The 10,256-nt window shown below is 30.8% G+C and overlaps 1 protein-coding gene across 1 annotated transcript in view; it reads right to left on the bottom strand.

The window, feature by feature from the left end:
- Nucleotides 1–10,256, bottom strand: part of LOC106473648 (ras-related protein Rab-3-like) — a 36,404-nt gene that overhangs the window by 25,172 nt on the left and 976 nt on the right.

Below are 10,256 nucleotides of genomic sequence, written 5' to 3'. Positions count from 1 at the left end.
GCTGAAAGGTCAATATAATAAAAATACTAAAGATATATATAAATGTATAATGTTACAAGATTTAAGCTATTTAATCTAAACATATATGTAATCGTGTTATAATCTGTTATGCTAGAATGAAAGAGGCATAATTTATATTTTTTTCCTAATTTTTTTATGGTGGTTACAAGATGGTTCAAATCTACCAAACTCATAACCCACACAGAGATTCGTTATTAAAAATGACAGATAAAATAGTTTTTTCTTGTTTGATAACTATCTGGACATTATAAAGATTTTGCATGTGGAATTTAAAAATTTTTTGATGCATAAAAGTATTTTTAATCTTAAAATGAAAATTACTTTACATATTGAATAGGCAAAAAAGAAACAAAATACACAAGAAAAACATTGCTTAAAAAACCTTAAGACCTATTAAACAATTTCATATTTTGCAGATGAAAGCATTGTAATGTTTACTGATAATCTGCCAGATTTTGTTAACACATGCTTACTAATTTAAAAGCTATGCCATGAAAACTATAACAAGCACAAAATGGTTACAAGACTGGTCCCAGGGACTGAGCATGTGCTGAAAGAGTTAGTTTCCTTTAAAAAACAAAATACAAATGAAATAATATCTCTGCATTAATGTCAGTGTAATTATTCTTTTGTTACCCTTTATAGTAGTGTCCTTTAATAAACAAAATATAAATGAAATAAAATCTCTGCATTACTGTCAGTATAATTATTCTTTTGTTACCCTTTACAGTAATGTCCTTTAATAAACAAAATATAAATGAAATAAAATCTCTGCATTACTGTCAGTGTAATTATTCTTTTGTTACCCTTTATAGTAGTGTCCTTTAATAAACAAAATATAAATGAAATAAAATCTCTGCATTAATGTCAGTGTAATTATTCTTTTGTTACCCTTTATAGTAGTGTCCTTTAATAAACAAAATATAAATGAAATAAAATCTCTGCATTACTGTCAGTGTAATTATTCTTTTGTTACTCCTTACACTAATGTCCTTTAATAAACAAAATAATTGTTGTTGCAAAAGTACTTTGTACTTACAAATAAGAGTCTACTTGTAACAGACTTGTTGTCAAAATGTATTCAGTCAAAGTCATGGATAACATGGCATAAAAAACACAAAAATCACCCAAAGTTAAAAATTTTCTTAAATTAAGAGAACCAAATGGTTGATCTGAAAAAAGAATGCATCGATACCATAAGTATGAAAATAGGAAAAGTAGTTAACAGAGGCTCGTGGGAGCAGGATAATAATTGGTTACATTATGACGAAGATGGTGGCATAATATTCTGTAAAGTATGTCAAGAAGAAAATGTGAATCTGAAAACATTAGTGGACTATTAGCATGAACAGCCTGTAATTGTTCAGTGTATGTGTTTTGCACCAACTTTAAAATCTGTTGCCATAGTTATTAATACACCATTTGCTAAAAGACCACTAATATTTTTCAGAATACCACCTCATGATTGGCCAATCATGGCTGAGTATTCAGCCCCATTTGTCAGGCAAGCATTTAATGTAACTTGAATCGGGCCATATTACAAAATTTATGGAAATTCCATAATTTTGGAGTTAATTTTTTAATGAAAACACATCTTTTAAAACATAAACCATATTTTATATATATAGACACACACACACGTTTTATCAGAAAAAAAGGCCAACAATTTCTGATCTAATCTTTCCTCCATTGTGCAATTTAAATTTTTAATAACTGCTTGTGTAATGTAATTGTTACATTTTTGAGACACAAATGACTGGCAAACATACTAATCTAATTATCACAAAGTCACATCAGGCCGGAGACTAGACTCCAAGTTTTATGCACAAAACTCCTACTCTGCAGAAAGCACTTATAACGCATTATAGTCCATTGGGCAGAAACATTTCTTTTCACAAGTGTTTTCCTCTTTCATCTATGATTACAACTTAGAATGTTTCCCAGCTGCTCAGTGCAAAGCATGCTAACATTTGTGTGTCAATTTCACAAGCCACAGAGTCCCGAACTGCCAAGCCTTTAACTCTCTCAACATGGGCTCAGTCAATCTGACTGACCACATGACCTCTTTGTACTCATTTAGTCTTTACAGATTTAATACTTCTAACATCCAATATAGTGTGTATATCTTCACAAAATTTGGTAGTCTTTCAGTAAACCTTACAAGTCTTTAAGTGATGTATTTTTAATAAAGATTTGTCCTTGAATATATTGAGTATTTGTTTTGAATAGTCTGTGTGCAAAGTGATTTTCATGTTGAGATTAAAAATCCTTTTCTTCAACTCAAAAATCTCAAATTTCTTTTGTGTAGTCCCTAAATCCTCCTAAATACATTTCAAATGTTGTTTTCAGTAAAACTATATTTTATCTGTTATTTTCTCTACCCTATCCCTAAATGGGATTGGTCAATTTGACCGACCGACCTTGTAACCACCAAAAAAAAAAATCAAAATAAATTTAAATTACCATTTTTTCTTTCTAGAATGACTTCGAATTGTAACATGAAACTACATTCGTTTATCCTAAGTGGCTTTAAGCTAATAACAATATACATCTTTTTTATAATTTAATTTTATTACTCTTTGAACTGTGTAACTACTATCCGCACCATTATAAGTTGTAAATCACTCGGGGAAGGTGCAGCTTACGTAATGCAATCAAATTACATTAGCCACAAGCTAGTATGAGCTGCTCACATGCATGCCTCATGAATTTTTTTATATCATATTATTATTATTTATTTTACCTAATCTAATCTTAACTAACCTAAGAATATCCCTAATTTTACATTTTAGATATTTTTATAATAATAAATTAAGAATAAACATGAAAAACAAGAAATAAAGTACTTACCTAATCTTTTTTCTTGCTGTCGATGGAACTTAATCCTAGTTTTTTATGCTAATGGTAGCAATGCACTAAATTTTTTTATTTAATTAAATAATGCACCAAAGAATATAGACTAATAACATGCAAAAAGTAGACAATTTCACCTAACTCTCAATTTTTCTGACTTTCTAACTATGCAGCAAGAGCCGTTACAAATTCATCCAAGCTAGTCATTAACTTTCCCATGGAAATGAAGGTTGTATTGAAAGAGAAATTGACAATTCTCTATACAAAAACAGCATAATATAATAAGTCATTTGATAGATGAAACCTTGACTTAATATTGGTTATAGATAATATATAATTAAACGTAAGAGAGAACTATTAACAAAGCCTGAAATAGAGGATGTTACGGGTAGGTGTGTATTTCATAGCTCTGTAACCAAAATTGAAGGCTATATAAAAATTGTGGTTTGTCTGAGCAATGATGATATTATAGGGAGCAATTTATGTTTAATTTCATAAATTTTGAAAGGGTTATGGATAAAATAGAGAATATGCCCAGAGAAAATGTGTTACATGTGTAATACTAGGGTACTAGGAGAAGTTCAGGATTTTTTTTTATATTTCTTTATAGAATTAAGAACTTAAAATTGATATACTATTAAAATATGGATTATTAGCTAAGCATTTATGCAATATTAATTGGTATAATATGAACAAAAAGTGGTTTAATTTATGTTTGAATGTAACTCACTGAAAACCTCATGACATGCACTGTAAAGGATGACCATAGCAACACGGTTAAAATAATTTCAAGCAAAATGTACAGGGTAACCTTTCCCGCCCATTCTTAACAGAAATACTATACCTTTAACTGTTTATAATTACCAAGCTGTATGGTTATTAGTTTCTTTCATGTCACTCAAACTAAAACCTTGGTGTCATGAGCTTTAAAGGACACCTGTCGCAGAAGTATTAAACAAGGAGCATCACAGCTGTGGACCCCCAGATTGCGATATCCTCACGGATTAACAAGCAGCCTTGTTTGAGGCTTCGCCACTCACTAGCATGGGTCCTTTGGGATAGAGCAATCAAGTACCTTAGCCATGACAGCCTTGGCAAAGACTACAAACTGCCTGGAACACAATCCTGAACACACACTGCTTGACCTGTATGCACAATACATACACATACGTCAAGTATTGTTTACACCAGTGCAGCTAACATACAAGTCCTTGAGCTAAACATTTGTTATACAGGCATCCATGGTGAAGATGTTTTTGAATTGTACATGACTGACAAGCATTCGTACATTTGGGAAGGTTTGTCATAACTTCTGCTTGGTTAAGAAATGCTTAAATCAACTTATGTGGAGCCAAACTTTTAATGGCTGTTCTGATTTTAATAGGCCATGTGGGCTAACTAGCACTTTTTACGGGCCCAATAGCATTTTTGGGGGCCATTGACTCCCAGGCCCTAATAATTTCAAACCCTGATTCTAATTATGAAAACATATAATACAAAGACAGCTTCATAAAACAGTGACCATACTAGCCTTTAAAAGTTTTTTAACACATGCTTTCAAAAAATCTGCATTTTCAACTATAATCCTTACTTTTTTACACATTGTAACAAAACAGTTTCCATTGTTATTATTTCAGATGAAGTTAATATGCAAACAATAATGCATCACCTGCAGTGCCTACTGTTTAATACCCGAACCCCACATGTGCAAAGGTACATGAAATATTGGATATCTAAAGCTATACGTTAAGCTCCTGCTTTGTTAATGTATAAGAACAATGAAATATTTATTCAACTATCAGTCACCTGTTGCAAAAATACTGTGGACACTTTTCCAGAATTATTCTAGACAACTTGTTGTCTTACATGTGCATAAGCATCTTTAAAACAATATTGGGGCCTAAGTGCTGTCTTTATAATAATTAATAATAATAACTCATTTCACTTATTAGAAAAATGCATACTTAAAGTATGTTGGATATTCTTCAAGTATCCTAAATATAAAGTTAAAGAAAAATAAGAATAACATTTTGTAAAATAAAACTTTTGATAATTTATAACTACCTTGTACACTTTAAAAACTATTTAAGAATAAACAAGAATAAAACTAGTCTTATCAAATAATATAGTATTTTATTTTTTTAACATCTTTGTGTAATGTTTTGTTTTTTACAATGATGAAATGATACGCATTAAAGATTAGTTGCCCAACACTGTGAACAGATTTTTGGTATTTTTTAAAGGAAAAATAAAAATAAAGGCTTCCACTATAATAATTTTGCATCAATCAGTGTTAACCATATGGTCCTAAATTACTCGAAATAAGTCAAAAGTAGTTAAAATATATTCTGTTATTATAGCTTTACCTTACAAAGTTTAAAATCGAATAGGAAATAAGTCACAAGAAAACCTTGAGACAACAACATTAATTTTATTTTGGTGAAAAGAATGTTTAAATTCTCACTTGAAGGAGCATGTGGCTTAACAAAAGACTAATTCATTCCTTGTTACCAAACTCCAATAGTTTTTCATTATACACATCCGGGGCTGTTTATGTTTAAGGAAATGCTAAAAACAAAAAACCAGTAGGTCTTGTTACATCTGCATTTTAGAAATGCAGTGATGTTATATTTTTGCGTCTTATCAAAACTTTTAATGTATGTATTGCAGAATTCTGCATAAATATGACCTTTGAACAAAGCACTCACTATGAACCACAAAGTGCAAGTAAGCCCATAATTATTTTTCTCTTGCTCATGCAAGATATTTAGTGTAACAAACTAATTACCACAGTTTACTAAAGCTAATTTAATACAATAATCTGCCTTCCTTAGCATCAGCTAGTCATCTTGTTATTCACCCTTTCATTGCAGCTGGTACATACATGGTCTTAATATTTTTTCTGTTCACAGGATCAATGCTATCTAATAAATCCATAATCTGGATTTTCCACAACTTAAGTGAAATTTGCTGCTACAGTAGTGAGATGTTGTCCTACAGGGTTAAACAGCTTATGTTTTATGTTGCAAGGTTGTAGATATACGAGAAAAGCTGAAGGACTTTAAAAAGAGTGAAGATATCATTCCAACCTGTCACACAGAGTTGAAGACCACTGACTGAGGCCAGTAATTATGTTGAAGCTTGAAGTGTGAAACAGGCTTAATTAGCCTATAATTTCCAGAACTTTGTCATCCCCTTTAAAAATGGGACTAACATTAGCTACTCTCTAATGACCCACCAAAAATGAAATAAATCTCCAATTATGTCACCTATTAAATCTTTGTCATCTGAACTATTAATCCCAAAATATTCATGCCAAACTAATATAACCAAGATCACATTATTGTAATTCAAAATACTAGACAATCAAAAATGAAAAACTTTCATTGTTAAGACAAGAAAGATTTTTAGGCTGTTGCAAATACTACAATCACAACAACCAAAACAAGGAAATAAAAAAGAGCAAGAGAAAAGGTTAGAACAAACAGAAGGATCCTGTTTTTGTTGTAAAGAACAGAAAACTGAATGGATAAAGGATAAAGTAAACGTACACCCACAAATATAAAATATTTACTATCCATGTTTCACTAAGAGAAATTTTAACATTGTGTTAGACCAGCACTTCTCATTGTTTCATCAAAAATACATTGTCAGTCTACCAGATTTCACAAAAAAAAACAAACAGATAGAATATTCATATGTAAGGTGTAATGTGTTTTTAGTTGTACTTCCATTTTATTGGTCCACCACAATTTAGGAAAGCAGTGAGCTGGTCCCTGATATTGAAAAGATTAATTAACTGTGTTAGACAATAACACAACTCCTTATAACCTTAGTGGAGCAAAATAAAAAAGTGAACAGATTCAAGAGACAAAGGTCAACTGAGTTGTCAACTTCTTATAACTGCAGCTGTCAAAGAACTCTGAAAAGGTCAGGCTCATTGTTTTAAGATATACTACCAGAATAAGTTGTATGGTTAACATTTCTATTATCAACATCCAATCAAGGTGTAAAACAAAACAGTACAAGAAGTCATAGTCCTTTTGCATGGTATACAGAGACTACAGGCAACAAGAAAGGCAAATAATTGTTTCCAAATTATCATGTTTTTCAGCTCAGAACAGTTTTTCACTGGATCTTATGATACGATGTAAATGGAGAAATTGTGCCAAATAAAGATTTACTTAAATTAATAATTCATTCAATTGTTATAACACATTAACAGCGATAGTGTCAGTTTAGTTTGTATGTCACACCAAAAACATTTGCAATTATTTTCTTTTTATTTCTTAGAGTAAATGTTTATTAATTCATACACATAAAACAATAAATAAAGTACTTTTCTGTCAAATATCTCTAAATGTATTTTTCTCTCAATACAATGGATAAATACTGTCAACTAATTTCATCACATTTAAATTCCCCATGGATAAAATCTGGTCAGTCTAGCCTTAAACATTTTTACATGTACATGATGGTTTTAAATACAATCAAATGTGTTTTAATTGTAATAAATGTAAAATAATGCATGTGGGTTATCACAATTTGAATTATAAGTATAATTTGGACATGAATAATCTTAAGTGTTAATAAGGAAAGGGATCTTAGTATAATAGTCAGTCAGTCTCTAAAGCCATCGAAGCAGTGTGCTGTTGCTATTGGTATGGCAAATATGATTTAAGGTTGTATCTACAGAAATATTGAATACAAATATAAAGAGGTTATAATTTCATTGTATAGGTCACTGGTCTTTGGCTCCTTACCCTAGGAAGGACTTTCAATTTTTGGAAAGGGTTCAAAAAAGGACTACTAGAATGGTACCTGGGTTTAAGGGGCTGTCATATGAGAAGATATTAAAATCTTTGAAATTGTTTTCTCTTAAAAAAAAAAGTAAGGGGAGGAGGGGATATGATCAAGGTGTTTAAGATTGTAAGGAGAATTGATAATATTGATGTATCTTTTTTCATACTTAACAGTAAGAATAGTAGGACTAGGTCACACATATAAATTTTAGCAAGGTAGGAGTCATCTTCAGCTAATAGTTTTTTAACAGGGTGGTTGGCCTTTGGATGTCATGGAGGCAGTAAATTTAAGTGATTTTTAGAGAAAGCTTGATAACTATATGAATGATAAGGGCTGGCTTTAAAATTTTTTTTAAATTATTTATTTAATAGTTTTAATTTAGTTTAGAGAATGGGACAGCCTAGATGGACCAATAGGTCCCTTGTTGTCCCAAAGCATTGTCAAAATTAAACTTACTACATTACAGCCATTTATATAACTTTTTACAACAAAATTATACCTATCAAACACATAGCTGCATATCATAGGCTTAAACATTTATTGATAGAACTACATGTAACAATTTGTAGTTTGAATTATACTAAGTGTTTATTACATAGTATATCATAAAGTGAAAGGCTATATTTAATCCTAAAATTTAGGACAAGAGGTCCATACAAACCCACATTTTTAAAACTATTTATGCACCACATTACTTTTTGGTACATGACTAACAACATGTCTACCAAACACACGCAAACAAATTAAGAATAGAACAAAATTACAATTAATTCCTACTTAGATTTCCTATACATCTTGAACAGAAAATTATTTCACCATATCTTTTGGCTAGTTCTTTATACTAATTGTTGTAACATACAAGAATTATCAAATCTGATGTAATATGTGGAAAACTTATAAAACAAGTCAGTTTATTTATATTGATGGATTCTTCTGGTGTGCGAGGAGAAACCTTGATGAATCAAATTGCCTATCACCTGATTATTATTATGTTCTTCATCATGAATATTGACAAACAATTATAGTAAGTGCAATATAAATTGTAATGCATTTAGGTTGTCATAATTCAATTCACATTTTTATAGATAGGAACACACTACATAGTGACTGAAGAAACATATTTTGGCATAGTGGTAGATAAGTAACTCATGTCATGAAGAACTGATCTGTGTTTTTAGTAAAGTTTAGTATGCATTTATAACCATATTAATTACGTGTCAAAGATGTGCTTATTTCTATACAAATTACTAGTTAGGTCTAATTTGGAAAATTATGTATACTTTAGGTATCCTTATGTAATGAAGATTGTTTGTTTGAAGTTAAGCACAAAGCTGCACAAAGAACTATCTGTGCTTTGCCCACCACAGGTATCAAAGCCCAATTTCTAGCATTGTAAGTCCACAGACATACCGCTGTGCCACTGGGGGGCATTTAATGAAGAATAACTTATTGTAAAGTGTTCAGAGGAAGACTACTACGATGATTCTGGGTATTTAATGGTTATTTTACAGGGATAGGTTAAGATCTCTATTCTGTCTGGAGTAAAGAAGGATAAGAAATTATTTTAGTCTAATTTACAAGATGACCTGTGGGATTAATAGAGAAAGATTTATTTATTTTTTGTGCTATATTCTAATGATATTTGGAAAAAAGACAAGCATAAGATTTGGTAAAAACAAAATAGGCTCCAGATAAGACAGTTTAAATTTTCTGACAGAGCGACTTGCTTATAGAATGAATTATTATGCAGAGTAGGGAATGCCAGCACCTTACAAGAGGGGGAATAATTGATTTCTGAAACATGTTTGTTTGTAGTTAAACACAAAGCTACACAATGGACTATCTGTGCTCTGCCCACTATGGGCATCAAAACCCAGTTTATAGTATTGCAAGTCTGCAGACATATCACTGTGCCATTGGGAGGCCCTGAAACATGAAAGGCAGATTTAAACTTATATTTTCAACAAAAGTGGGTATGCATGGACAGCTTTGAAAGATCAAATGTCCCTGTCTTAACTATATTCTACCTTGCATTTTCCAAATCTTAAAACTTCTGTCAGTGTGTCCTAACATATACGGAATATAGCATAAAGAAATCAGAGACCTAATCATCAGTTTATGCTATTAATCCTACATTTTTCTAATCTTCAATACAATCACAACATTTATCATTTCTTCAATTTTTGAGTAGGAAAAGGTATGATCTTATTCTGAACGTATCCTCACAGATAACCATACCTTATTCAGAATAATCCAACATTCCAAGAAGTTTTTTCTGAAACCTTTCAATTTATTCAATTACCTGTACTTCAGCTTCAAGACTGTTTTTAACCTTAACATATTTACTTTGTATTTTTCGTATTGTTACTATCGGTGTTAATTCTAAGTTTTACCAAGGCAATAAATTTACTTCATTTTGAAATTGGATTAGTAAAAAAATTAAATTACTGTTGCATCAGCGAGATCACGTGATTAGTATCACGCCACGACCTTCTGGAACCTTTGTGAATTGTCGGGAGATTACTAGATATAGTGTAGTCTTTTATGTATATATATATATATATATATATATATATATA

This window comes from Limulus polyphemus, unplaced genomic scaffold (assembly GCF_000517525.1).
Source record: "Limulus polyphemus unplaced genomic scaffold, Limulus_polyphemus-2.1.2 Scaffold6367, whole genome shotgun sequence".
In the NCBI taxonomy this organism is placed as follows: domain Eukaryota; kingdom Metazoa; phylum Arthropoda; class Merostomata; order Xiphosura; family Limulidae; genus Limulus; species Limulus polyphemus.
Note: the sequence above shows the minus strand (reverse complement) of the source record. Positions and strands in the feature narration are given on the sequence as shown.